At 42.1% G+C, this 26,483-nt stretch overlaps 1 long non-coding RNA gene across 2 annotated transcripts in view; it reads right to left on the bottom strand.

The window, feature by feature from the left end:
- Positions 1-26,483, bottom strand: part of LOC116149638 (uncharacterized) — a 144,204-nt gene that overhangs the window by 70,170 nt on the left and 47,551 nt on the right. The window contains exon 10 of one of the 2 annotated variants that reach the window (XR_010378482.1): positions 2,653-3,993. The exons of the other annotated variant lie outside the window; for it this stretch is intronic. This is a non-coding gene — a long non-coding RNA (uncharacterized LOC116149638). Of the gene's footprint in view, positions 1-2,652; positions 3,994-26,483 lie in introns of those variants that run through there. 2 annotated transcript variants of the gene reach the window in all.

Raw genomic sequence — 26,483 nt, 5'->3', positions numbered from 1 at the left:
TTAAGTGCCTGAGAAGGGCATTTGCTTGTCGACTCTGAATAGAGGTGTGTGGTAACAGCGCCTTACATTCTATGGCATCTGCAGTGTAATAAGTCTGATCATTTATGACTTATTGGACCATAGGAGAGTCATAAGCCAGGCATTTTCAGCCCCACGTAACAGATAAAGAAACAGACTTAAGTTAAACACATTTATTTCCATAGAATTGCTAATTAGTGATGGAGCCACTTGGTAAATGTCACTCCATTTCATTCTTACACCAGCCCTGCAAGAGAAGTGCTATCCTCTCATAGAGGAGGATTTCTGCAAATCAGAGAAATTAGGTTCTTTCCAAAATATCACAGAATCTATAAAACGGTGACTACCCTAGGTTCACAGAGCATTAAAGCATCAACTCTGTTCTTTAATCACGCTCCTCTATTGATTTGATGACCGATGTATTGAGCACCAACTATATGTCAAGCACTATTCTAAATACTTTAGATAGATCAGCATCTGGTGGTGTTTATATATTCAAGATAGAGATAAGTGAGTAAGTGAATGACTTCATGATTCCATGTCTGTGGCACATATCTACTGAGTCTCTATGGGACCAACCAATGTGAACTATTTGAAGTGAATTTACCAAGACTTAACTTCACAGGTGGAAATAGCTTCTATGTTTTTCTACATCGAGCACTGTTCAAGTGATCTCAGTAGCCATTGCCAAGATTCCCCTGCACTGTTTAGCCAGAATCCAATAACTATATCTCAGAAGAACCACTCCCGGGGTCTTAATAGCTAAAAGTAATTTCTCAACCCACAGTCTTCATCTCAGACCCCACTGTCAGACAGAGGATAAATTTGTGGTATAGCTAAGGGTATTCACATAAAATAATGTCTATGTTTTGTCGATGGTCCAAAGAATCTCACAACCCTGGTCTAAGTTTGAAAATAAAATGTTTACATTTTTGTTAAAGAGTAAGTTGTGTTACACAGAAGTGATTAGTTACAAGATTTTGTGCAACTCTGCCATCCAAAATTCAGGAATTTGGAGAGCGCAACACTACCATTCAAATATTTTCTTTCTTTCTCTCTGCCCTGACTTTTTTTTTTTTTTAACGTTAATTGATTTGCTCCATGAAATGCCCTGTAAAGTGGCCAGATGTTGTAAGAGAATCTTGATAGTATGGGAATTCAGCAGGAGACTCCAGCAGCACAAAATGATCCTCAAGTTTCCCCAGCTCTCCATTTAGAAAAAACAAAGGCTCCCATTTTAAGTGAGATTATAAAAAATCTCCTGGATTTCACTGGTAGTGTCTTAAGAAATATTTTAAAAATTGCCCACTACCCCTACCACTAAACACACCAAACAGGAATTTGTAAACACAGAGGCTATTACCCTGGACTAGTAGCCAGGAGACCTTGGTTGATTCTTGACTGCCATTGTCTAGCTGTGTGAACTTGGACAAATCATACAATCTCTGCATCTCACATCCTCATCATTTAAAGGTTAAATGAACCCATGTAGAGATGACCAGGAAGCAACTGGAAATACAGGTCCATAAATTTTGTCAAGAAGTCACGTCCGTCCGTATGGATTGGGATATACACTGAAGAAGGATGACTGTAAATAAGGCAGTTAGGAGGATTAGAGCTGACATTTCTCAAACCCATAAGGAGTATAGCGAAATTAGGTACACAAAGTTCCACTGAGTTCATAAGCTTTGTAGGTAAGTGCCAACAGAGGGGTGAAGATACAATCCATGCTTAGAATCTCTCAGTCTGAGCAATAAGGGTGCAACCTGCAAAGCTGAAAACTACTTGTTCCTAAAATGATGGGAACAAATACTAGAGAGGCAGCCATGTGGAATACTGAAGGAAGGATTTCTGTACTTAGAGGGAAGAGGGACTGGATGGTCTCTCAGTCCCCTTCTAACTCTGTATTACTATTCCGTGACTTAAGTAAGGAGTAGGGAGCAATGGTGGATGCGTGCAAAAATGAAATGAAGAACATAGTAGTAGAGCCAACCAAAGTTTATCTCAGAGTGGGAAGGGCAAGTGTAATAAAAATACAAAAGCTAAGAGACTCAAGGGAAAAGCAACGTGTGTGTCAGAGCATCAGTGAGGTGCCAGCCATGCCCCCACCCTAACCTGCTAGGGAGGGTAGATGGACCATCTCATCTCCAAGCCAAGACCACGCCACACACAGCACAACAAGCCTACACCAGACAACAACCCTTCTGTCTCCTCTCCCTCCTTACTTAGAAGTTAACAGGTCATTATGAGAAGAGAAAGCTTTGTTTACCAAAATACTGTAGCATATCCTCATGCTGAAAAGTCACAACTCCAAGCATTAAGAAAAGACACATATATTCAAACTCTGACACTTATAGCTCACACAGGATTATTTTTAGAAAGAAAGCGTATAAATCAGGCAACATTTTGCTGAGAAGTAAATTCTTTTTTATCAGTAAAGGAAATATGTGGCCTGATAGTGACAGAACATGGCCCTCTCCAGTTAGGCGATGCTTTTACCTCTGCTACTGGTTTAAAAATGCTTTTGAAATACACAAAGGATTTAAAAAAAAAAAAAAAAAAAAAAAAGGAGTGCAGTGCCTCGGGGAGTACCGCTAGTTTAAATAACACATGAAAAGTATTTATGAGCCCCTTTTTATGAGGTGGTCAAAGAAAAGACCATCCAGCATGTAACATAAGACTGGCTGAAGAAGAAAGCATTTCCAAACCACATTGGAGAGTAAAGCATGAATGGAATTTTATTTCAGTCTCTATTGCTTATTGAAATGAATGGTGTTTTCAGAAGGGGTCTAAATGATAATGCAGATCAAGGTGAGGCTTGCCAGAAAGAAAATTTACCACTCTATTATTTGAAGAATGTTCCTAGGTAGTACTGGAATAATCTGAAATATATGGGTTTAGCAAAAGGGGGTTTCTGGAAGGGGTAAGCTGTTGTAATAGGCCCAAGTCCACTTTGAATTCTGTATGTTGAGTATTTTGCTAGAATCAGGGCTTTGGAGTGACTCCATGTTCAGCAAATATGGCGAGCTCGTCTTCAGCCAACCATGCCCAGCCACTGGCCGCATAGAACCACAACACGTGGTGACAGCCCTCGGCCCAGGCAACGAAATGGACTGTTCGCCACTTACTCAGTTGTTGCAGGTGACCTCTCTGAGGAGCGCGTGGCTCCAGCTTCATTTCTCCTAAGTGGTGATGCACCTGGGCTCAGCGGCTCACAGCCTCCCTTCTGGGCCCCCGTGTGACAAAGAGCACGCCCTGGTGTGTGACAGCTGGCAAAGGTTATGGGTTGTGGAGGCAGCCTTGGAACAAAACAAAGCCTCTGGTCCCTAGAGGCACTGAACAGAGATCCTTGGCCTCATTAACTCTCTGTCTTATAATGAGCATCTGTCCCGTGAGTTGTATCAGTAACAAATTGTAATGGTAAAGTGTTCCCTCAGGCCACCAGTTGATTGAGTTCCATAGCTGTGTCAAGAGTACTGACATGTTCAGCCCCGAAATGAATGCTAAATGCTCCACAGGCACCAACTGGGCTGGGCTGTCACCTAACTTCGTGATTTCCAACAAACTCCTTCTGGATAATCCAAATGTCACAAGGTGTGCTAAATCTACAGGGGGTGTTTTTGGATGAGGAAAAAAATTGTTTAATAATTTTAAAAAATTTGTTTTCTATTTCTTTAGTGATGCATCCACATGAGATGATGGATGTTCACTAAACTAAAATGTGCTAATCATTTCATGATGCATGTATGTCAAATCACTATGCTGTACACCTTCCACCTGGACAGTGCCGTATGTCAATTATATCAATAATGCGGGAGGAAAAACATTTTAATACAATAAAAATACTCCAAAAAAAAGTAAAGTAGACACCATCGGATCTTCAACATCACTCCTCTTCAAAAAGTTCACATTTCAAGTTCAGAAGCATCAAGCAGGGTCCATATTTTGTAAATGTTACACTTAAGAGAGGCATTGCTGAATTCAACACAGAAAAATACAGTCTTAGACAAGTTGCCTTTGTGCATCTATACAACAGCTTCAAAATATTATGAAGGTGAGGGGAAAAGATATAAGGCAATAGGAAAGTCAGTTTTCAGTAAATTCAGTCAAATCATTAAATCATTTTTCAGTCCCTTTTACAGAATCAGACCTATTTTGTTATACATTTCTCTTTAAACATTCACTTTTCTCGTTCCTTGGTCATCTATCTTCATTATCTCCAAACTTCTGGTTTGTGGTGGGTTGGACAGTGATGGAGTGATGGATGCAAACCAGGGAGCCTGGTGGTGCCCAGTTAGAAGGGGCATCATCCAGGGCACAGCACAGCCCGGCCCACATAACCCCAACTCCTTGATGGCTGGCCTCCACTTCCCTTTCTTTCTAACCACCTTACCAGATGGAATAGTAGTTTACCAGTAGGAGGGAACTCCATCCTGTGATTGCCTCTATGTGAGACCACTGGGTGTAGAACAAAACAGTATCCACCCTTTCGCAGCTGTCAAGCCCAACCCGTTAACTGATCACTCCTTCATCTGTGCGGGGAAGAATGGGAGGCAACCCTCCAGGAGGTAAGGGGGAAAGTTTAATTACCTCCTAGTAAGAGATAATCCACAAGTCCTCACTTTTCACTCAAGCCAAGTGGTTTTTTTTTTTTTTTAATATGTCCTGCCATACTAAATGCAGAGCACATAAAAACAGGTCTCTGCCTCTTATTAAAAAAAAAAAAAAATCCCAGTCTTTGCCGTAACTGGTAGAGGCTGGAGCCTCAGTCTTCTGGGCAGGAATTCACTCCAAAGTTTACCAGCACAAAGGCATGTGGTGGAAAAATGTTTCCAATCTGATTATGGATTTCCAGTCATATTTGAAAGGCAAGAACTTCTGATCCTTTTTTCTTTTCCTCCAAATAATCTACCATACATTTCAACAAAGAAAAACTGCCACAAGCCCCTACTTGTTTGCTTTCTTCCCTCTAAAATAAACAGCACAGAACCTCAAGTATATCTGACTAATTGGAGGTCATTTGATTGGACTTTATGGTCAAATTCTTTTTCTTCCCCAGAGGCAGGCATACTTTAAGTTTTAAATGAAAAAGATGTAACAGCTGAATCCAGATGCAGCCCCAGTTTCTCCAAGAATATTTTGGATTATCTAATGGTAATTTACTTTGTTTAGAGTGTTCTGCAGTTTAAAAGTCATAAGCATTAAATCCGGCCAGTGTTTTTCCAGGAAGCCACTTCAGTACATCCTCACAGAGAGGTAGCAGAAAATTATTCATAAAGCAAAGTTCCAGCAATGTCAATTAGGTAATCATTGTCACTATGAAGATCACATATTATTTGTCTTGGCCCCCTCAGCCAATAAGTCTAAAGCAATATTTTTTAGTAGAGAGTTTTTCTATTATGGGTATCCCATAACAAACAGCAGAATCACAGTTCACATTCTGGGCCACTGCTAAGCTATGGTCCAGATATTGTGCTATTGTCTGCCTGTTAAGGACCATGCTGTAGGTGCTGGGATATCTGGGTTTCACAGATAGCATGCTCCTGGTAGCATCCAGGGACCTCTGAAAAGAGAACCACCTCTGATGATTCCCAAAAAGGGATTAATCAAGACTCTTTTCTGTCTTGGGCGTCATGTCTGCCAGTTTATGAAATGCTGCAACAGTCTGCGGACTTTTCTGTAATAAATCTTAGAAGTCGCTGAATTCCTCATTTATTTACTCAACAACATTGAGCACCAATGTTGGATCAGGTACTGTTCTAGGTCCTAGAGCCATTCCTCTTACAGAAGCTGCACCCCACCTCTTTAGATTTATAAACAACTTATTGAGATCATTTTCCATAGACTGAACAGAGGTTGCCATATCTGAAAAGACTTTGGGTTTTCTGGAGCCGATGGCCACCATTTTGTTGTGATTCTTTTAGTGATGTCTGTTGGGGTATTTGATACAGGGAGACATGGTGTACAAAGCCGTCCCTTGGTTTTTGAGACATGTTGAAGTAGAATTCCACTGACTAGGGCGTGTTTATGTGCTGTCGAAAATACCAGATTTGAAGATTCAGTCCAGTCACGCAGAGCCACTGCAGGGCTTCATCGGGGATAAGGTGCAAGACTGGGAAGACCATCTCTCCACGTGGCCTCCAAGCACTCCCACCAACGCATGCCCCCCAGCACACAGACATCCGCCCCAGCCCTGAGACACCGGGTAGGAAGCTGTGACCAAGGCAACAGGGCATTTCTTATGCTGGTTACATTTGCAAATATCTCTTCACAAATAATGGGGGGCTTGGGGCTGATGGGAAATGATTTTAGTTAAATTTCATCTATTACCATTCTGAGGAAAATGAAGAGTCAAATGAGAAACATTGATTTATAAAGAAGCTTTGTAGTCACAGAGGCCCAAGTTCTAGTTCTAACTACCCTGCTTCCCTGAGAGTCCCAAACAAGCTCCTTAGTCTCTCTGAGTCTCCTCTCTCCCATCTGCGATGTGAAGATTATGCCACCTGGGCCCCAGCGCTCTTCAGAGGGTTAAGTAAGATAAAGTGCCTACCATCTTGCTCAGCACAAAGAAGGGACCAAATAGTGCCACAAGTCTGTCCCCTTTCTCACTTAATACAGAAAAAAGTTCTGCCTTCATATAGGATTAAGAAGAAACAGTGTATTCAGATCAGAGTTCTGTAGTTTCCAGTAACATGAGAATCTCTACATAACCATTCAACTTGTTCACTTATTCTCCTATCTATTGGTCATGCTGCCTGTGAAAGGTACTGTCAAGGACAACTGTCACCAAGCTCTGTGTTATTACATAGTCCTTTAAGCCCAGATCTGCACGGTGTTTCAGTGAAGCCTCGAGTCAACTGCTTACCAAGAATATTTGAAGGTTTTTTTTTTTTTTAACACTTCCTAAGTATGTCCGATTTGTTTTTAAAAGGCAGGATTCCAATCTCACAGTCAGAAAATGTGGTGTTTGGGGTGGCAGTTATAATACTGTGACTATATTTCTCAAACCATAAATTGACATGTGGTCTGACAAGCATAAAGTGCACTTCTGGAGACAGTGGGATAGAATATTTGAAATCAGAACTGGAAAATTTGGGACATATGAAGGCTATAAATAGTGGGCAGAGATTGGGCTGGTTCCAGCAGGGACTTCATTCCCACTAAGAACCACATAATTAGCCAGTCCCCATTTGTTATACATATAAATACTAGTATATAAGAGAAGCAATTTAAACCAGAATGTTAAACAAGCCATGCCTCTGCCAGAGGGCTGCCTGGCACACACATCCCCAGTTCCCAGAGCTCCATGAAGCCCTGTACGGGACAAGGCTGTCGCGGGGGAACCGACCACATAGCTAGGAAACAAAGCACGGAGACCCACATGCACCCACCCAGAGCGGTGTGTTCATTTATGTGACTTGGTCATCTTCACCGACCCTTCGTCCCACAGGACAAAGGTAGAACGAGTTCACACACACAGTTCTAGGTCGGCCATGCCTCTCCCCAGCGGGAGAATCCACTTCTTGCTCAGACGCACTAGGAAGTGACTCCCCCCGCCTAGGCTGGCAGAGCACTGCCGGGGTGCAGGGCAGGAGAGAACTGGGGCAGAGTAAAGGCAGTGGCAGGAGCTGCACAGAGTGAATCTGAGGGGAGTTATGCTTCCTGACTACTCTCAGGTTGTTTACTAGGAATAAGGCGTGGCATGTCTCTACAAAATATAATGAGGACTCCAACACAAGACACTGAGGATGCCACTGCAGGACAATGCACGAGGTGTGGGGGTGTGACTATCAGAGCCATGGTGGGAACAGTCCGTGTGCTGAGCCCCCCTCATGGCTGGCACACACCAGACATGCTGCGATGCACAGATCCCATCACTATCTCACCTTTTACAGCTGAGGACATTGGGGCCCAAGTTCACACAACTTCTAATAAATTGTACAGTCCCCAGTTGGATCCAAGTCTTCAAATTCTTTGATTCCCAACATAACGCCATGGCAAGAGGAAATATATTTTAGAAAGGTCCAGAACAGATGCTATTTTCCTGGCCTTATGGTTCCCCACAGAAAAAGGATCAGAATCACTAAGGAACACTTTGAAAATATATAGGCTTGGGCCCCACCCTGGAATTCCTGATGCAGAGGGCCTGGGCCTCCATATTTTGAAGAAGCTCCCCATCCCACACTGGTGATTCTCATACACACTTCCTGTTAAGAACTTCCTGACAAGCCCAGCTGTCTCTGGCTGGGTTTTCACTTATTTTGTAGTGAGAAGAGATTAGAAACCCACATTTAATATTAGCATTAACCATGTGTCATCTACATGTACAAATCCACCTCTGATGAACACACAGGAATGGCTAAACAGCCCTAGATTCATGGAGGGGGGTCAGGCATTCTCTAATCACTCGTCAAGATTTTATATGCCGTTGATATCTACTCTGGGTGACACATTCTTGACTACTACAAAAAGCCAAAGTCACATTAAACTAAAATGAGGTTAAAGATCGCTCTTTCCAGAATGCTCTGAGGATGGCCAAGTTATGAAAACCCGGAAGAGGCAGCAGCCAGTGGTGTACGTTGTAGCAGAGCAAACAAGACAAGTGGCTTTTGGTAAATGGAATACATACATTTAAAAAGACGGAACACACACTTGGACTAAAAGCAAAAATTCCAACACACTAATCTCAACAAAGTACTCAAAATAAGAAGGTTTTAAAAGGATGAAGACAGTAGATGGGTTCATTTCTAAAATCATCCTTTGAAATTTTTTGGTGCTGTGACCATGGAGATGAGAATAAAAATGAAGTTGGCCCAAAAAATCCAAGTCCAATATTTCTGTATAACCCAAGTCTCAAAGGGCACCCATTGTTGACTGTCATATGTGTGCAATAGGAGAACAAAGTTAAACATATTACACTTGTCTCTGGGCTTGGTGACAGGAAAGAACATGACACCAAGGGTAACTCACATTCCCAACCTGTCTCTGCTACTCAGTGACTCAGGTAAAAGACTGGATTCCAGTACCTTGGCTGCCCAATCCGAAAACATGGACAGAGAGGAAAAGGGGGACTCTTGGTAGATGAGAGATACCACATTTGTACTATACTTACGCTCTAATTGCAAACTACCCACAGTTATGTACATTCTGTTTTATGTGCTTTATAAGAGTCAGATGTGGAATTCCCTGTGGTGGTGGTTGTTTTAACTCTCTAGAAACTTGAAGGGAAGTTAGAACTAAAAAGAAACTAAAGAAATGGGACTTAAGAATTAAATGTTTCAAATATTTTCCTCCCTAATGTTCTTTGTAAAGAAATGGAATACAGACTATCATCAGTGGAGGGCTTTCAAGTGAATCATAATCACATGCATGTGCAAAACCATTGGCGAAGTCTACATGTGCAATTAAATGCCTAATTATGCTTCAAGAGCCCCAGCATTCTTTACTGCTTACACCCTCAGGAAAACACACAGTAGCCTCCTGTCTGGAGTACGGGGTCTTTAAAGTGCTTAAATGCCATGAAAGTGCAACCGTGTGCCCAATTAGGGGTGCAATTGCCAAGTCAAAGCATGAAACTCAGTCTAGCCCCTGCCATGCTGGGTTAGCGCTCCAGAGCCTCCTACCAACCCTAAGGGCTGTGTTAACCAGCTTCCTCTGCATCCTGGAGCTCAGTGAGAAGTCCTGGATGCTTTATCCTTTGTCAGATTTAGAAATGGTACAAAGGAGAAAAAGTCAAACTTCGGGGCTTCCTTCAAGGGCTTTATTTCAAGAGATCAAAAAGTATCCTCAGATATTGCCTTGCTGGGGGGTGGGTAGGGTGAGAAATGAGGAAAGAAGGAAAGGAACCTTCTTGAATTCTCTCTCTCAATACTAATCCTGGTCAGGCCCCTTTTAAGTTTATTGACGCGAGATTAGGGATTACCACGATACACTCACTGCTAGGGACCCACAACACACATTCTGAAAAGGCTGTGTTGTAAGGATTTTGAATATTCTCTCATTTGGAAGTCACAGATAAATCTCTTTCATCAAAAGATCTTGAATCTGTTGGTCACCCATTTCCCCAGGTCCAGCTGCCTTCCACAGATTTTTAAGTAACTGCCAAATCAGTGCCCCTCCCAACCTTAGGGCAGCTAAGAAGAGGGTCCCAGTGGTGGAGAAGAGGAATGGGCTTAGACATGGCAGGTGGCAGAGTGTGGAGGGGTGTGGAGAGCAGGCATAGAGAGAGGAGAGCTGGTGTCAATCAACCCATAACAGCCAGAGGACAGGTGTTTCAGGGGCAGAACTTCAAGCCCTAGGGAGACCAGTGGGATGGCAGGATTTGAGTCCCAGAGGAAGAGGTGACTACAAGGACTCAAAGAATGGTCCCAAGCAAAGCCAGGGTGAGAAGCCAGAGAACGCGACGCTGGCCCAGAGTACAAAGACGGGGATTGGCCATGAGAAACAAGAGTCCAAGCCCTGGGACTTTTTCCTCTAAAAACTTTTACTAAACCCCTACTCTGTGTCGGTGTCGATTATGGCAGCCTGTGTGGATGATGCTACAGTCAACCAACAGATAAAAATAACGGTCAGAAGGAGACCTAGCAAGAGGCTTGGGATACTGAACACACAGCTATAGACTCCGGGAATCTTCTAGCTCCCTTTGCAGATTCCAGAGTCTGGGGTAACGTGCCAGTGGTTTCAGCTAGAGGATGCCCAGTGGTGCTGGAGCAGCGCCCCAGTGGGCAAGTCCGGACCCTGGTCTACTGGGATATGTTTATTCTTCTCCCCTTGTTTGTCCAGCCTGCTGCTTTTCTACATTCCCAGTTATCTTTAAAAAAAAAAAAAAAGAAAAGAAAAGAAGAAGGAGGGTGGGGGGGAAGTGACTTCACATGACTCGCCTCCTTCCTAGTTGGCTTAGGAACAAAAATCCCAGCTGTTGATATTTCACGCCTCATCATGAAACAGGGCTTGACCTCTCACTGGCAAGGTTGTCCCCCACTGTCTTGTGGGCACACAGAGCCTGTCCCACAAACCTCCTCCTTACTTTCACCAAAAGAGGTTCGTGTGACCGTGGGTGACTGAGTCATGAACAAACACAGCTGAAGTGGTGAGAGGGCAGCCCCAGGCTCAAAGAGAAAGGCAGTAACTGTGCCACAACACAGACAGTGAAGATGCTTTTACAAAGTAAATTGATGCCTGAGAGTGAAAATCACCTAGAACTAGATTCTGCCTTGAAACTTTCCCCTACTTTACTGTAAACATCCAATGGGTTAAAAAGGACTGAGAAAATATTTGGGGTACCCTGATACCTCATGACACTAATGGGCATCCAACAGCGCTGACTCAGCCCCCACCCCGTCAGAGGCCTCAGAACCTTCCTTCAGGTTCTCATTCTCCCTCCATTGTATTACTCAGTGGCTTTCTACTGAGCTCCCCACTTGTCTTTCCTCTTCCTCACAGACACACGTGCTAGAGAAATCTTCCAAAAGCCAGACTCTACTCAGGCTGCCCACTTGTTTGACAGCCTCAAGGACTCGTCTCTATATAACAGAACAATTGTAGCTGCCATTTGTTGACTGCGAGGCTAGTGCTTTACCTTGGTTATTGTCATTCTCCCAGTGGTAACAGAAGGTAGGAGGTGGCCCCCTCATCCATCCATTCCATAAACCAGCATGAACAAGTCCTCACTGAAGTCATCAGTGAGAAAGCTGAAAGTCAGAGAGTGTGAGCAATCCTCCCAAAGTGACTAGGAAGAAGTCACCTTACTAGTCACATGCAGGTCTATCCAGTTTGAAAGCTAGGCATCTCTCTACCCTCCCAGACTGCTGTATTGGGGGGATTAAAAAAAAAAGCAAACTCTTTAGCCGGTATTCAAGGCCTTAGAGAGCCCAGACTTAACAGATGTCTCCAGTTGGAGCTCCTCTGCCCACACTCTGTGTTTTGGTCAAAACAAATTACATACGGTTCCCTGGAAATGCCCAGCTTCATTCTGTGTCTGGGACTTCTGTTTGGGTCCTACCTCTCAGGATGCTTCTTTCCCTTGTAAATTCCATCCACCAGTCTCAGGCATGAAATGTTAAAAAGCTACCTTTGCCACCAAGCCTTCCTTGTCAGCACACCTGTACCAGCTGGAAGTGACTTCTCCTTCCTCTGAACCCCCAGGCAGCCTTGTGATGCTCTCGCATGGGCTGTGTCATGAATGGGCACACCACAAGCTTGGAAGTCAGAAGGACCAAGGTTTAACTCTTCACTTTTTCACTTACTATTTAAACCCCAGGACCTCTGCCTCCCTGCACTGTGGGACTGTTTTCAGAATTCACTTATGAAACAAATGGAAAAGTATTCAGCACAGCCTACCAAGGCACAAATGTCTGTTATTATTATTATTAAAATGGTTTGCATCCACAGATTATTCTGTCTTCTGACCATAAGCTCCTTGAAGAAGGGGGACTATCTTACTCGGTCTTCTATCTCCACTGTGATTAGTGGAGCACAGTAATCTTTGATAAATGAATGAGAGACCTGACAGAGCTTCCAATCTAATTTCAAAACCTATTAGGCTGCAACTGAAATGAAATCTCTCTTAATGAAACTGCAGCAAGAACTTAATGTGGCAAATACATGTATGCTTCAGTTATTGTTCTGTCTCTTTAGATGAGTAGAGTCCAAGGTCCATAATGCCATAGCCACAGGTAAAGGAGAGAAACAAGCTCAAAACACACCTCCCATCCTGCGTACGTGGATGAAAGAGCACTCACTGTGCTGAACAGCAGCAGGGGTCAGTGGTAGGAATAGCAGCCAGCATTCATCAGCACATAATAGATACCAGATGAGAGTTTGAACAGCTTCATGTGTGTTAACTCATTGAATCCTCACAACAACTGATGTGAAGGGGCTTCTACTCTGTCCCCATTTTCAGATGAGGAAACCGAGGCAGAGGAAAATCATTTCTCAGGCCTTACGGAAAGTGGGATTTGAATCAGAGCCCACAACATTCTACACATCCCGGCAAACAACGAGAGTCTCAATGCTGTGCTGTTTCCCCGCAGTAAGGATACTGGTCCAGTCAGACCTCAGAAAAGGTCCCTGTCACTGATCCACCAGTCACCCTAACTGGGATGCTTCCTTTAGGAGATCCAGATGCCATTGGAGGGGTGGAAGCAGAGTACTGACGAGAGAGTAATATCCATCTTTACAAGCCCATACTTTAGTGTTTGCAAAGATAGTTCCAAGGACACTAGGAAGACTGTGGGTAAGATGACCCACAGGGATGGAGCTGGAGGGCACAGGTAAAGGACCTTGTGAAGACCCTGGACAGCAAGCTTTCTGAAGAGGTCATGGTGTGTGAAGTAGGTCCAAGCCAAGACACAGGAATAAAGGAAAGCAGCCTTACTCCTGCTGGATTAGGAAACAAACATAAGCAATTTGATGACCATGTTTTTAGAATCCCACATTGCTTTAGGCATCAACTATCCACAGTTGGGGCTATGGGGCCATTTGACGTTGAGGAGTTAATATTGAAATTGCTGCTTAAGCTGGTTAAACATAATGAGAGCTCTTCCTGATGGAAACCATGAGAAAAAAAAAGGGACCACATTAATGCAGCCCAGAAAGGCTGCGACCATTAATTAGCACTGCTCTCACATAAACCGCCCATTCCTGAAGGGCCAGAGGCGCCCGTACTCTAGGGCATGAAGCTAATCAATTTCAGAAGAAGGAATTCTGTGAACCCTTCCTGAGGTTGCCATGTCCAGGACCATGATGAATCCCTGCTCCATATAAATCTGTGAGTGGTGGGCCTTCTACTAGAGGGTGACCTGTGCACCAGTGGAGGGCCGCAATGGAAGGCTTGGCTGGCATCGCAAGCCTGCAGAAGACAGCATCGGGCTGGCCATTCCATTCACTAATGTAGACCACCTCCTGGACAAGCTGCTTTTCATCCAGTTGGCCCTAGAATATGGCTTTTCAACAGGGTCAGTAAGGGGGCAAAAATTGGTTCTTAGGGGATTGAGAAACACTTACTCTTTTTTGTATTAATCAGATATACCTAAGGGACACAGGAGATTCATGGTAGTCCATGGTGAGGGGAGCCACTAGGGAAAAAACACACTTCCTTGTGGGAGAGAAGGACAAGAATGAGCCCACTTTTTTTAAACACTACAAGAGAGAAGCACAAGAAAATTGGAAAAGGCTGCTGATGGGAGAAGTAGGAAGACAGGAGAGACAACATTCCTCAATCTTCAGTTTTTGCCAAAAACCCAGCCATAGTCTTGAAGCACAAGGCGAGAGCCTAAGTCCAGGTCCTCCTTTTGCATAGCCTGGTCCTACCAGCCACCATCAAACACCACCACAAAGGAATCCCATTCGTACAAATGAGGGCAGATCCAAAGCTGTGCCCTGCAACTTAGGGAAAAGATGGCGAGGCCTCACGAGAAAACAAACCTGATGACACCTTGATCTTGGACTTCTAGCCTCAAGAAGTGTGGAAAAAATGTATGTCTGTTGTTTAAGTCTCCTGGTCTATGGCACTTCGTTTGGCAGCCCTAGCAAACTAAGAAACCTCCATGGTGGGTATGACTTCACCCCTAGTGTTCACTCATACTTAGTTCTTTTCTCCTGGGCACAACAGGGCAATTCTCCCAAATCTAACCAATGAGTTGTAAGCAGAAATGATGTATCACATTTCTGGACCAAAGCATTAAATTGCTGGGTCAAAACACTCTATAACTCTTTCCCACGCCATGATGATCAAAGAACATATGGAGAGGGAGCTGCTGGAAGACAGAGAAGTAGCCGAGAATTCTAGACCACCACTTCCCTAGAGAACTGGCCTGGATCTGCAGGGGACATGGGGTGAAGAAACAAGCTTTGTTCTGTTAAGCCACTGAGATTTTCAACATTTTTTTTTACACAGTACATCGGTAAGAATGGGGACTTAGCCTATTCTTGCTGATGTACACCCAGCCTACAGAGGTTTGGGAGAAAGCCTCTTGGTGGTTCCAGGGGGTCTCCTTGTGGGCCACCTGTGAAATGAGAAGTCTCCTCTCTAACAAGGTCATGAGAAAATGAAACAAACTGACCATGAAAAGAAGAGTTCAAACAAAGGAGCTGATCCACGCGGAGCCTGAACAAGCCAGAGGCAAAGAACAAGGATCCAACCACCTTTCTCTATGTTTGTCCCATCAGGCTGGAGGAGAATCCTGAGGGCGTGAGCAGTCAGTGGTAAAAAGCAGCACACATTTGGCATAAGGCAGGGCAGGCTGATGGGCTCTATGGTGGCATTAAGGAAATGTCCCTCAAGATCTTCTCTGGTTTCATTCTCAACAGGAAGGCCCTTTGGTTCTTGGAGTTTGATGTCCTGGTCAAGAAGAATATTTGTTCCCACGAAAATATATATTACCATCGAAAACCATAAATAGCTTTCCCTGTGCATGTCAATTAAGGGTGTATTTAGCCAGCAGAATTCTGATAAACACCCCAAGACTCCGTCACCCCAAAGTACACTAATTATTGATGTTACAAGCTTCCATGAAGAACTCCATGTAGAAGAAGCCAACAGGAAAACCCACCTTTACTACATAAAGTATGAGGGGATGGCTCCCTAAACTCATTGGGAGATTTCCTTAAACTTAACCTCTTTCCACCTGTGCTTTTTTGTTCATTTCTCTATCCTTTTGGTCCTCTTCTCAACGCCATGACTACTTTAACTTTTGCTCTTAACACTTGATTTGGGTCTCATGTGGAAACCCAGCAAAGGTGTGTGCAAGTTGAGTCCTATAAAAAGGACACTTGGGTCAGGAGGTCAGGAGAGGCACCTGACATCCAAGCAGCGCTCTGCTTGCCAGGACACATGAATTCCATGTGCTCTCATCCATGGAAGCCCTTATTATAACTGGTCTGCCCAGAGAGGGGACCTCTCTATAACTCATACAAAGGTCCTTGTGAGCTGGCAATGGCTGTGACCCACGTCACACACCCCTTTTCAAAGCTTTGACTGGCTCTCCATTTCCCTCAGTGCTACACCCACACTGCGGTGCACACACGTCAAAGCAGACAATCCCTATAACAGGGCTGCCCCATCGCCCTGGCTAAGACATCACTTCTGTCAAGTGGGTTTCCCTTGGCATCTGATGGACAGACGCCATGCCCACATCATTACTTAATTCTGTGGTTCTCAACAGTACCACCCAAAGGGGCAATTTGGAAATTTGTGGTGGTGGCTTTTTGGGTTCTCACAATAACCAGAAGCCCTACTGGCTTTAGTGAGCAAGGGCAATGAATGCCAGCCATCCCGCAGTGTGAGGGGCAGTCCTGCACCTCGGATAACTGTCCCTCATCCTGCATGATTCTCAAATGTCCCACCTAACTTCATGGAGATGAAAAATTTTCAGACATTCATGCAAATATTAGCTAAATGTGTGCCATGTGCTCACCACTCTTTCAGGGGTTTGGGGTGAATGAAATTCTCTGCTCTCTGGAGCTTGTAAAAAATCTATTTTAATTTTCTGAGCCTGGAACCTAACCCAGTTTTACAGTGAACAGAAAGTACTCCTGCACTGTCTTAAGATCTCCTTATGTTTCCTGAAATGGAACTGCCATGCAAATCAAGGGGAAACCGTAATTAATTTTGTTCTGAAGTTCACCAAGAATTGTCCACTGTATCAGAAAACCACATCACTAATTGTGTCACTCCCCATGACAACAAAGCCACAGGTGTAACTTGTCCTTCCAGTCCACATTTGTAGCAGTGCCAAACTTCGGACTCCTTCATTAACTTTTCACAGAGCCATGCCCAAACGCATTCAGAAATCAGTGTGATTTTATTGTAAGTTGCTTTCCTTCAGTTTCAGCTACATTCTAATTAGAGCGTGATATTGCTATTGTTGTTTTTTAATGTGCGTGTGGTTGGTTATATTATCAATGAATCTCATTTCAACATGGCAAATGTGATATAAAAAGTTGTGCCTTTCTCATATAGACAGGACACTGCATCTGAGAAGTTGAGAAGCAATTCCTTAACCATTGAAGTACGCAGCCTCCCAGCTTTCAATGAAAAGCCTCTTCCCCAACAATTTTCTGGAAAGCCTTTTGAGGACAGGAGATCCCTCATATTCCCCCTTTTTAAAATTCAGAGTCACTTCCAGTCTCATGAATTTAAGGAATAACTTCTCAAGGAACTATATCCAATGAAAGCCTCAACACATGGGGTAGAAAAGCATGTATGGCTATTTACAGTGAAATTACTGGGAAAACAACTGAATTCCAGACACACTAGTAACTTTAATTTCAAGCTAAGTAAGATTCTGAAAATCTCACATTCTCTACCATGATACCATAAATTTTCACAAAAGTTAATAAAGTAATCATTGACTAGTCATGGGTTAAAAGGCACAAGCTAACTCCTCAGCTGTTTGGGAAGATGTCTGTAGTTAATACAAACACATGATAAAAAATAAACTTCTTCTCTATGCCACGGCTCAACAGACAGTAAATGCCAAGAAGGACATGAAGCAGAATCCAGGAGGGCCGAGTTAGGAAGGAGAACGGCAGCTGAGGGGGAAGGCGTCTAAGCAGCCTGACAGAACCAAGGGTGCGGCCTGCTGGTCCCATCAATGCTCCTCCCAACAATGCCATTTACTGGCTTGCCTGTCAATGGATGGGTTCCTCTTCCTCTGTATCAGTCACAGTTCAGCCAGAGAAGCAGAACCAGTAGGAGGTGCTCTGAACTGAGCATGGGCTTCCATTCAGCCTATGCTCAGTTTGGAACAGTGCTGACCCCTTCAAACCCATCAATTTCAAATTAGTATTGGTGCCTGTGGAATTATCCACCCATTGTTTTGATTGCTACACAAGTTCCCGTTTTCTTCAGAACCTCAGTTTGTCTTTGCAATTAAACTCACTACAACAAAAGCCTCAATGACTGTTTTGGACATTTCAAAAAACCAAATAGCATTTAAAATAAAAGAGATGTACTCAAACAAAAGACATACAAAATAACTAGGGATAGATAACTAAAAAAGAATCATTCAAGGCCTGTGTAAAAAAAAAAAAAAACTAAAAAACTTTATCAAGATATATTAAAGTAAGGAACAAAAGTGAAATAAATTTAATCCTAGAAGGAAAAATATTATTTTATAAATGTAATTCATTATTTTATGTTATTCTTCCCTCAATAAGTTTAAGGTATTTCCAATACAGTTCACATGGTATTATCTTGTAACATGAAAAAGTGATTCTGAAGATTATCTGAAAACAAAGAAATGGGGATAGACAATTTTCTTTAAATGAGGAGCAATGCAGAGACACTGCTAAACTGTTTATAAAATTACAATAATCAGAACAACGTGATAATGTCATAGGATAAAGAGAGCCATGGAAGAGAATAGAAAGCAACAAAAATCTCTATGAGAAAAATAACCCTTCAAGTAACTGGAGAAATAATGCAGTAACTAGTAAATATTACTGGGAAACTTGATTATTTTTAAAAGTCAGTTATATCCCTAGTAGCAAAATAATACTAATAAAAAGTTGCAAATGAATCAGACATTCGGATAAAAAATAAAATCCTAACAGAGCTAAAAAAAAAAAAAAGAAAAGAAGAAATTAAACGCAAATAAAGTGAATGAACAAGCAGCCATGAAAGCATTAGCAGGTCTTCAACAGGAAGGGTGACAAATGGAAAGACTCAAGCATCAGGTTTCCAGACGGCTCTGCTAAAGAATTCACTGTGGCCTTGGGGAGACACTTCCCCTGCAGGCCACAGCTTCTTCAGCTGTAAAGCCAGGGCCGGGAAGGGGATCACGTCTATGAGCCCACTGGGACGGACATCCCACCACTTTACGCGCCCCTCCGGGGAGGCAAGGCAAGCCCAGCGGGGATACGGTGCTGAGTCATCTCCTCGTGGCATTGTGATAGAAATCACACCTCAGACAGCCCCCTTCTCTCTATTGCTCTATTTCATCTCACCTTCTCTCAGCCCTCTTTCTCTTGCCAACCATGAAACAGTAAAACTTAGTTTTTCACTCCCAGCACTTCAGCTATTCCGGCTGTTACTCAGACGGTTCAGCCCTCACTGGTATCTGATTTTGCTCTGGCCCTCCATGGGGGTCTAAATATCTCCTCCCCTCCACTCCGGCTCTTTCCAGCAAAACCCCACACCCTGGCCTTTGTTGAGAAGATCTTCCTGCCCCTCCCTGCACTGTCCTCCCTGCTTTTAATAAATAAACACTCTCCATGCTGGGCCCCCTCCTGCTCTCACAAAATCATGCTGGCATCTAAGAAAACTCTATGTGAGGGTGGGGGGCTGGAGGCCCTGAGATCTTTATGCAATCATACTCATTTTAAGATCTCCAGCCATTTAACCTTGGCTCCATTTTCCCAGAAATGACTGGCACAGGAAGCTCTTGCGAAGGGCTGTTGGCTCAAGGCTCACTTGGCGGGTCTTGGGGGATTCATTTCAGTTACAGTTTCATCTGCCAAGTCTGTATTCCCTGCTGACCCGGTTTGGATATTAAATTTCCATCAGGACCACCTGCCTGGTGTTAATTAGTTATGGTTTCTTATTTTATATGCAAACTTGTTTTAACATCCGTGAGCTGACATAGCGTCTTGGGCTTCTCCCTTGATTCAATTGGACAAGCAGTGTTCTTAGCTAACCCTGAGATTTGTACTTGAATAAAATGATGTAGCCAGGATGGCAGAATACCCAGCAATAGACCTAAGGATGAGGGTTGCAAAATCCAGGTAAATCCCAATTCCTATTTTTCTCCTACTCACTGTTTTTCAAAAATCTTGAATTTATAATCTAGGATAAGTTTTTCTTATTCCCCCACCCCACACACATGCCCTACGCTCCCTAGTAATACACATGATAGGAAAACCTTATAGAGAAACACAAACTTATTATTTTTAATGCTGCCCTAGACATCTCTGTCATTTTCACCCATCTGTGATGTATTCACCAATTGGCAATTACTAAATCAAGTCAGCTGGCTTCCTCTTGTTTATAAGGTGTTGGGTGGATGAAATGATCTTTTCAGACTTACTACCTTTCCTTTAGTGTGAAAAATCAAAGGCAAAGAGTTTTTTCCTCCACTGATGTGGGCCTGTTCTCAGAAGACCAGATAACTTTCAGAAATCTATCCAAAATCTCCCTTCAATCCAAGGTATGAAAGTAAACATAAGCACATTAGAATGGTGGACCTAACAGCCTACAGGAAACAGACTTGGCATTGACACATAAAGTCAGCCTAGAACTTTGGAAAGGATAAGAATCTCTCCTTACTCCAGGGATCAGAAATGAAACTTGAATCTCAGGGAGAGTCAGGAATCACTGGTTCTCAAAGAAGAGCTTGTGTCTGCAGGCAGTCTGATGTTAAATCCTTTCATTCTCGTATAATTTTGGACCAGCATTAAATGGAGGTGGGAAAACTAGCTGATACCACTGTTGTTGCTTTACATTTCCACAGAGCCTTCCTTAGCATTTTAAGAATCATCCACTTAGAGACAAGGCGCATCCATCCTCTTCACAGGAGTGCTGCTCTTTTCTCATGTGCTCCAGACTCTCTGATTTTATGTTGGGCTGTGCCAATGACTAAATCCAGGGCTAACATGGCTGGAAAGAGAGGGTATGGAATTACTTTTCTGTCATAATTTAATGGACAATTTTCTGGGTGCTAAGTATTAAATGGTTTTAGGAAGTGATGAATGGCACCAGCCTCGGGAATTGGAAGGATTCCATTTCACCAATTGCTCTCTTTTGGATCCACAAATAATCTGGGATTAGCTGGCAACAGGAAAAACCACCGGCCAGGGACACCTCCTCTTGCCCTCTGGACTCCTCCCCCTGAACACGGAGCCACGGGATGCCTCTGGATGAGGGGAGAAAAGAAGTTGTGACGTGCAGCTCAGATCATCTACTGGAGCCAATTCAGACTGGAAAAAATCCAGCTCTGTGCCGGATGATAGACAAAAATGTAATATCTAAAAGTGAACATTCTTTTGTTTTGAACAAAAATGAGTTACCGAAATGCAGTTTCCTGAAGAATTTTTACTTCTTGGAAGGTAAAATGCTGACATGTCCTAGATAATAGAGTCCATATATGTTTTTACACATGTGAATGCAAATGCACATTGGATATGTATTTTATGTTATGCACGTTACTAAAGTATACATCCTTCTAGAGGTAACGATGGATTGTGCTGAACAATTACACTGCGTTGTAATGAGCATGTACTGATACATGCTGGTTAGGTATAGCTCTAATAATTCCCAGCACAGTAGCAGTTTCCAACTCGTCAAAATCTAAATTCATCCATTCATTGGAATTTTAAGCACTGTTGTATGATTAGAGAAGAAAACAGCTTATGCAGCTCAGATTATAGTACTCTGTACCTTCACTCAGTCAATATTTTTTTTTTTGATGTGCTTAATGTGGTTCATTTATTGGGAGAGGTTTTTAAAGTTGCTTTTATTTTCTTAAGTTGACAAATAATCCGTTTATAATTTGTGTTAATTTCTGGTGTACCGCACAGTGATTCAGTTATATACATATGTTCTTTTTCATTACAGGTTATGACAAGCCACTGAATACAGTTCCCTGTGCTATACAGTAGGACCTTGTTGTGTATCTATTTTTTATATAGTAGTTAGTATGTGCAAATCCGGAACTCCCAGTTTATCCCTCGCCTCCCCTCCCCTCCCCCTCCTTGGTAACTATAAGTTTGGTTTCTATGTCTGTGAGTCTGTTTTGTAAATAAGTTCATTTGTGTCATTTTAGATTCCACATATATGTGGTCTCATATGGTACTTTTCTTTCTCTTTCTGGCTTCCTTCACTTAGTATGACAATCTCCAGGTCCGTTCATAATATTCTTTTCAAGGCCTGATACATGTGCTTACTTTCATGGCAAGGTTAAACATTATGTTGCCCTGTACCAGATGACAACTGTCCGACACAATCATGTTTTTGCTGTTCCTGGAACTCTGGGCTGAATTCTTTTTCCTTCCAAGAACTAGCGCTCTTTTATACATGTCACTTGCTTTTGTAATAATTACCATTTTGCTATCACTTTTCCTCCCAAATCACTTTATTCTGACTTACTGATCTCAAACCCTTTTTAAAAATTCCAAATTTCTACTCCCTTCCAATCAAAGGCCAATGTTTAAATCTGTCATTTATGTAACAAAAGTGCTACTTTTACCTGTGGATCCTATTCAACTCCCTACCGAATCAAGAAGTGTTAGATTTCTAACCAATAAAATATGATTATTTATAAGAATGTGACTTCCATGTTTTTGTAACATGAAGAACAATTCTGACTCCATATTAGATCTGCTCCTTTAGCTCTAACCCCATGCTGTCTCCTGTGCTTAGTCATACTGGTTCTGCACCTTTTGTAAAAGAACGTTGCCTATAGTCTGAAATATATAGGATAGTCCATTCTCAAGGCTCTGACCTTTAAGGGTATAACACTTTTCCATTAATAAAGAGATAAAACATTGCAGAACAGAGAATAACATTTGTCTTGTTGGAGGTTTACAGGAATATCATGACCTGACCTATATGAACAGCTTCAAGAACAAAGGATTCCAATATCAAGAAGTTTGCAACAGCTAGCCACACCCCCTCCCCTTTTTAGTATAAAAGGAGTCTGAATTCTGACTTGAGTAAGATGGTTCTCCAGGACACTAGTCTCCCATCTTCTCAGTCTGCTGGCTTTCAGAATAAAGTTGTTATCCCTTGCCCCAACACTTCATCTCCCAATATATTGGCCTGTCTTGTGCCAAGTAGAATGAGTTTGGATTCGGCAACATTTTGAATCATTAAATATCTTGTTTTCATACTTTGCTTGAAAGTATCAGGCAAGGAGTTAATTTGTCACAAATAAATTACTATCTGATTTACATTCAGTTTGGACTTCAAATCTTTCAGATTTAAAATATATTTCTTTTAAGAGTCTACCTTAAGTTCTTTCTGAAACAAAGTGGGATATATATGGGTAGGTAGAGGATGAATGGATAGAAGACTCATTAAAAAATAAAGCAGATTCAGTAAACAGAAAGATAGTAAAAAAAAAAAAACTACAGGAGATAAGTAAATTGGTTATTCAACATTAATTGAATACTGATGAAGAAAGGGTAAATTAGATGTACAAACTAAATAAACATGGATAATTATTGGCTAAAGGATAATCACAGTGTCCATATTTTTAGCTTTAAGGAAGGGGAAAAGAGAAAAACCATTCACTATAGAGAGCAATTCTCTCTTAGCCACAAAAAGACTAGTGAGGTAGAATTAAAAAAAAAATCAACCATCAGTAAAACTATAAAGTTGCAATTTGCATGAGAGAACTTCAAGTACCTGGCAAGAAACCATGACCAGAACCCAAGCTTGACTCTTAAAGTAATTATGCACAATAGAAGAAAAAATAAACTGATCTGTACCTTGATATTTGTGTTTCTTTCATTCCTGGTCTGTATCTATATAGTATCTGAGTTTCTAATTATAGTAAAGTATTAAATATTTCATCAGGGGTTCTATTAAGTCCCTCATCTGACCACACTTGAGGAAATCTTAGCATTTTGGTTTATGTGCTCTAACCCACAGTGCTATATGTATAGAGGTAACTACCTTAATTGCAGGTAAAATGTCTAGGGGGATTAAAGAGTCTTCCACTGAGCTGGCTTTTTTGTGACAGCAAATTTTGCAGACAGACATATTAAAAAAAAGAATAAAGCCTTAGTCCATTACATAAATCACGGAAGATAATATGCTATCTTTTTTTATAGCTTGGGATTAAACTATTTATCCACTATCAAAGGGGTCTTTGAATTGTTTCTTTAAGAAATGGTGATGATTAGGTTTTATGCATTACAAATTCTCTAAGTCTCCCTCATGATTAATACTGCACATTTTCAAAATAGCTTCCCAACGGAGCCTGAAAACAAACCACCACACAAGGAAACAAGCTATGAACACCTGTCCCTAAGGACAGGACAACTGAGATAACCAGGGCCTCGGAACATATACTGAGGTTACAAAGATTCATTTAAAATACTCTTTAAAGGAAAAGTAGCAAAGATTTGCAGTGTTTCCAGTTCTGTTTTACACAAACTAGATTTTCTACAAAAAGAATACAAGGCTTTTTCAAATAAAGATAAAAATCAGAAGAATCATGTTTAATATCAGAAATAAAAGTCCAGAAACAATATATATGAATTCTTTCCAAATGCTACTCAGTAAAGCAAAATTGTCTTGCCTGCCCCTCCCTCAGTGGGCGACAGTGGGTACCATCCTCCTCTTCATCCTGCCCTTCCTTTTCTCCCTCTCCCTCTCATTCATTCACAGGACTGTCAAAGAATTAAATACATTGCTCATAGGATGACTTAGGGTGAGAAACACTGATCACAGCAAATAGCTAATATACCAAGGATACTGTAAAACATATGCAGCTTATTTATCTATGTACAAGGCAAACAAAAACTCAATGTAATTTAGTCACTAGGTGGCAGGGGAAAAGATCCAGCTGAATTGTGTCATATGGAACACCCAGGAACACCTGAGCAGCCTGTAGTATCACTCATTTATTGGTATGTGTAACACAGGCCCAGCTTGAGACAGACTGCAAAATTTGGCTTAAACATTGTGTGGACTTTCATTAAGAAAAGCTTAAAAATATCCATACACTTAACAAAGACAATTTAACTACATGCAGGATTTTTCACTATCTTTTTTAAATGAATGATTTTTAATAGCTCATGTCTCCAGACTATGAAGCATTAAAAAAAAAAAAATCAGTCCGTACTTTGTGATCTTGGTTAAAAACAAAATCTTTGTTTTAGTCAGCTTTAATAGTAATCAAGCAATTTTCTAGGTATCTGACTCAAATGTTTTGCCTAATAGATATAATCCAAATGATTATGTCAATAAAAATCCAGGTAATGTGCTTTATGACTACCAAATTGGTATCAGATTCCTATAAAACCTAAAACAATTGCATACAAGTCACCATCATTGGGATTTAGCTGGTTTTATGTTTTTCCTCCATTAATCCTCCAGTGGGTGGGATTTATCTTTTTATGGGAAACGCATGACAAAATATTTGGTTATCAATTCATTATGAAAGTAGTTACATGGTTTTTACAATGAGGTTAGAGCAAAACGATTTTGGAATTTCCAGAATTTGCAGAAATGGAAAGAAGCCTGATCAAATTTGAATTCTGCTCAAGGAAGTGGGATCGTGTGCCATTTTGAAATGTGTATGCCTATGCATTTGCCACTTAAACTTCTCTTCTTGCCAGCTGCAAAATCTCCTGAAATGCCGTCCAGATTTGATTAAAGACAGGTTACTCCAAACTTCCTCTTACTCCGTATTCCCGATGTTGGAGCCTGCAGGAAGCACTTCCCAGGCTCCATGTTGCTGATCTCCAGCTGGGCCAAGGTCAGCCAACAGTTGGCATGGGTGAGAGGGTTTAAAAGGTCTAGGGACAGAGAGGTCAGGTATTTCTGCTTCTCCTCTCTGACAGGGATGGTCTGCCCTGCAGTATGTGGGCTGAATCCTCTCCATGTCTTCAGCTCCCATCTGATAAGCCAACCAACCCAAGTCTTGCCTCTGTGGGTCATCCAAGGCCAAGGTCTGATAGCACCATCTTTACTCTGTCCCTCCATTCTAAGTATGGGAGTAGCTTCCAGCTGTTGCCACCTCTGGGATACCTCACCATCGTGTTTGGTTTCCAGTTACTCCACCACCCATCTAATTCATTTCTCTGCATTACATTCTCTTTGTAACAAGTCACTGAAGTAGTTTATTTTTCCCTGGTTGGATCCTGATTAGTACAAGTGGTAAGAACAAGAGCCAAATCATTATGGACAAAAGAATGGGAAAAGGTGATGCTGGAGAACAACAGTATAGATTATTCCTCTACTAGTTACATGGAAAGCAAAGAGACTTGATGGCAGTTAGAGGGTGGTTTTATTTTTTTTTTAACCTGGGGTTTTTGATTGGGTAAGACATGGGCTTATTTTAGGCTGAGGGGAAGACATCTGTAAAGAGTGAGAGAATAAAAGGTAGATGAATTGAGGGAGTTTGATTAATAGAACCAGTTCCCAGAGGAAACAGGAGAATGTGAGGGGTTTCACAGGATCCAGCTAACGGGTTTGACCCCAACCTGAAATTGGTACCTTGAAACCAGCAATATGAAGGTAAGGATTGACGTGGCTCTAAGTCACCTTGGAGGTAAAGGGGGTGGCATTTTCTGATGGACTCAGTTTCTCCCAGAAGTTTGAGGCTTTATTGAGTTTGGAGGCAGAAAGGGAGCTGGAGGAGAGTGGTGATGGTTTGTAATTCCTCTGTGGGGGGTGGGGGAGAAACTGACCACGGAGCTCTGAAGGACTGATGGGAAATGCAGAGGGCCCCGCTAAGCTAGCAGACAGGAATCTTCGTGGTACTAATCTACATAGTTCTGTAGTTTTTCCCTCTCAG

The sequence above is a fragment of the Camelus dromedarius genome, chromosome 30, assembly GCF_036321535.1.
Source record: "Camelus dromedarius isolate mCamDro1 chromosome 30, mCamDro1.pat, whole genome shotgun sequence".
NCBI classification, from domain to species: Eukaryota; Metazoa; Chordata; class Mammalia; order Artiodactyla; family Camelidae; genus Camelus; species Camelus dromedarius.
Note: the sequence above shows the minus strand (reverse complement) of the source record. Positions and strands in the feature narration are given on the sequence as shown.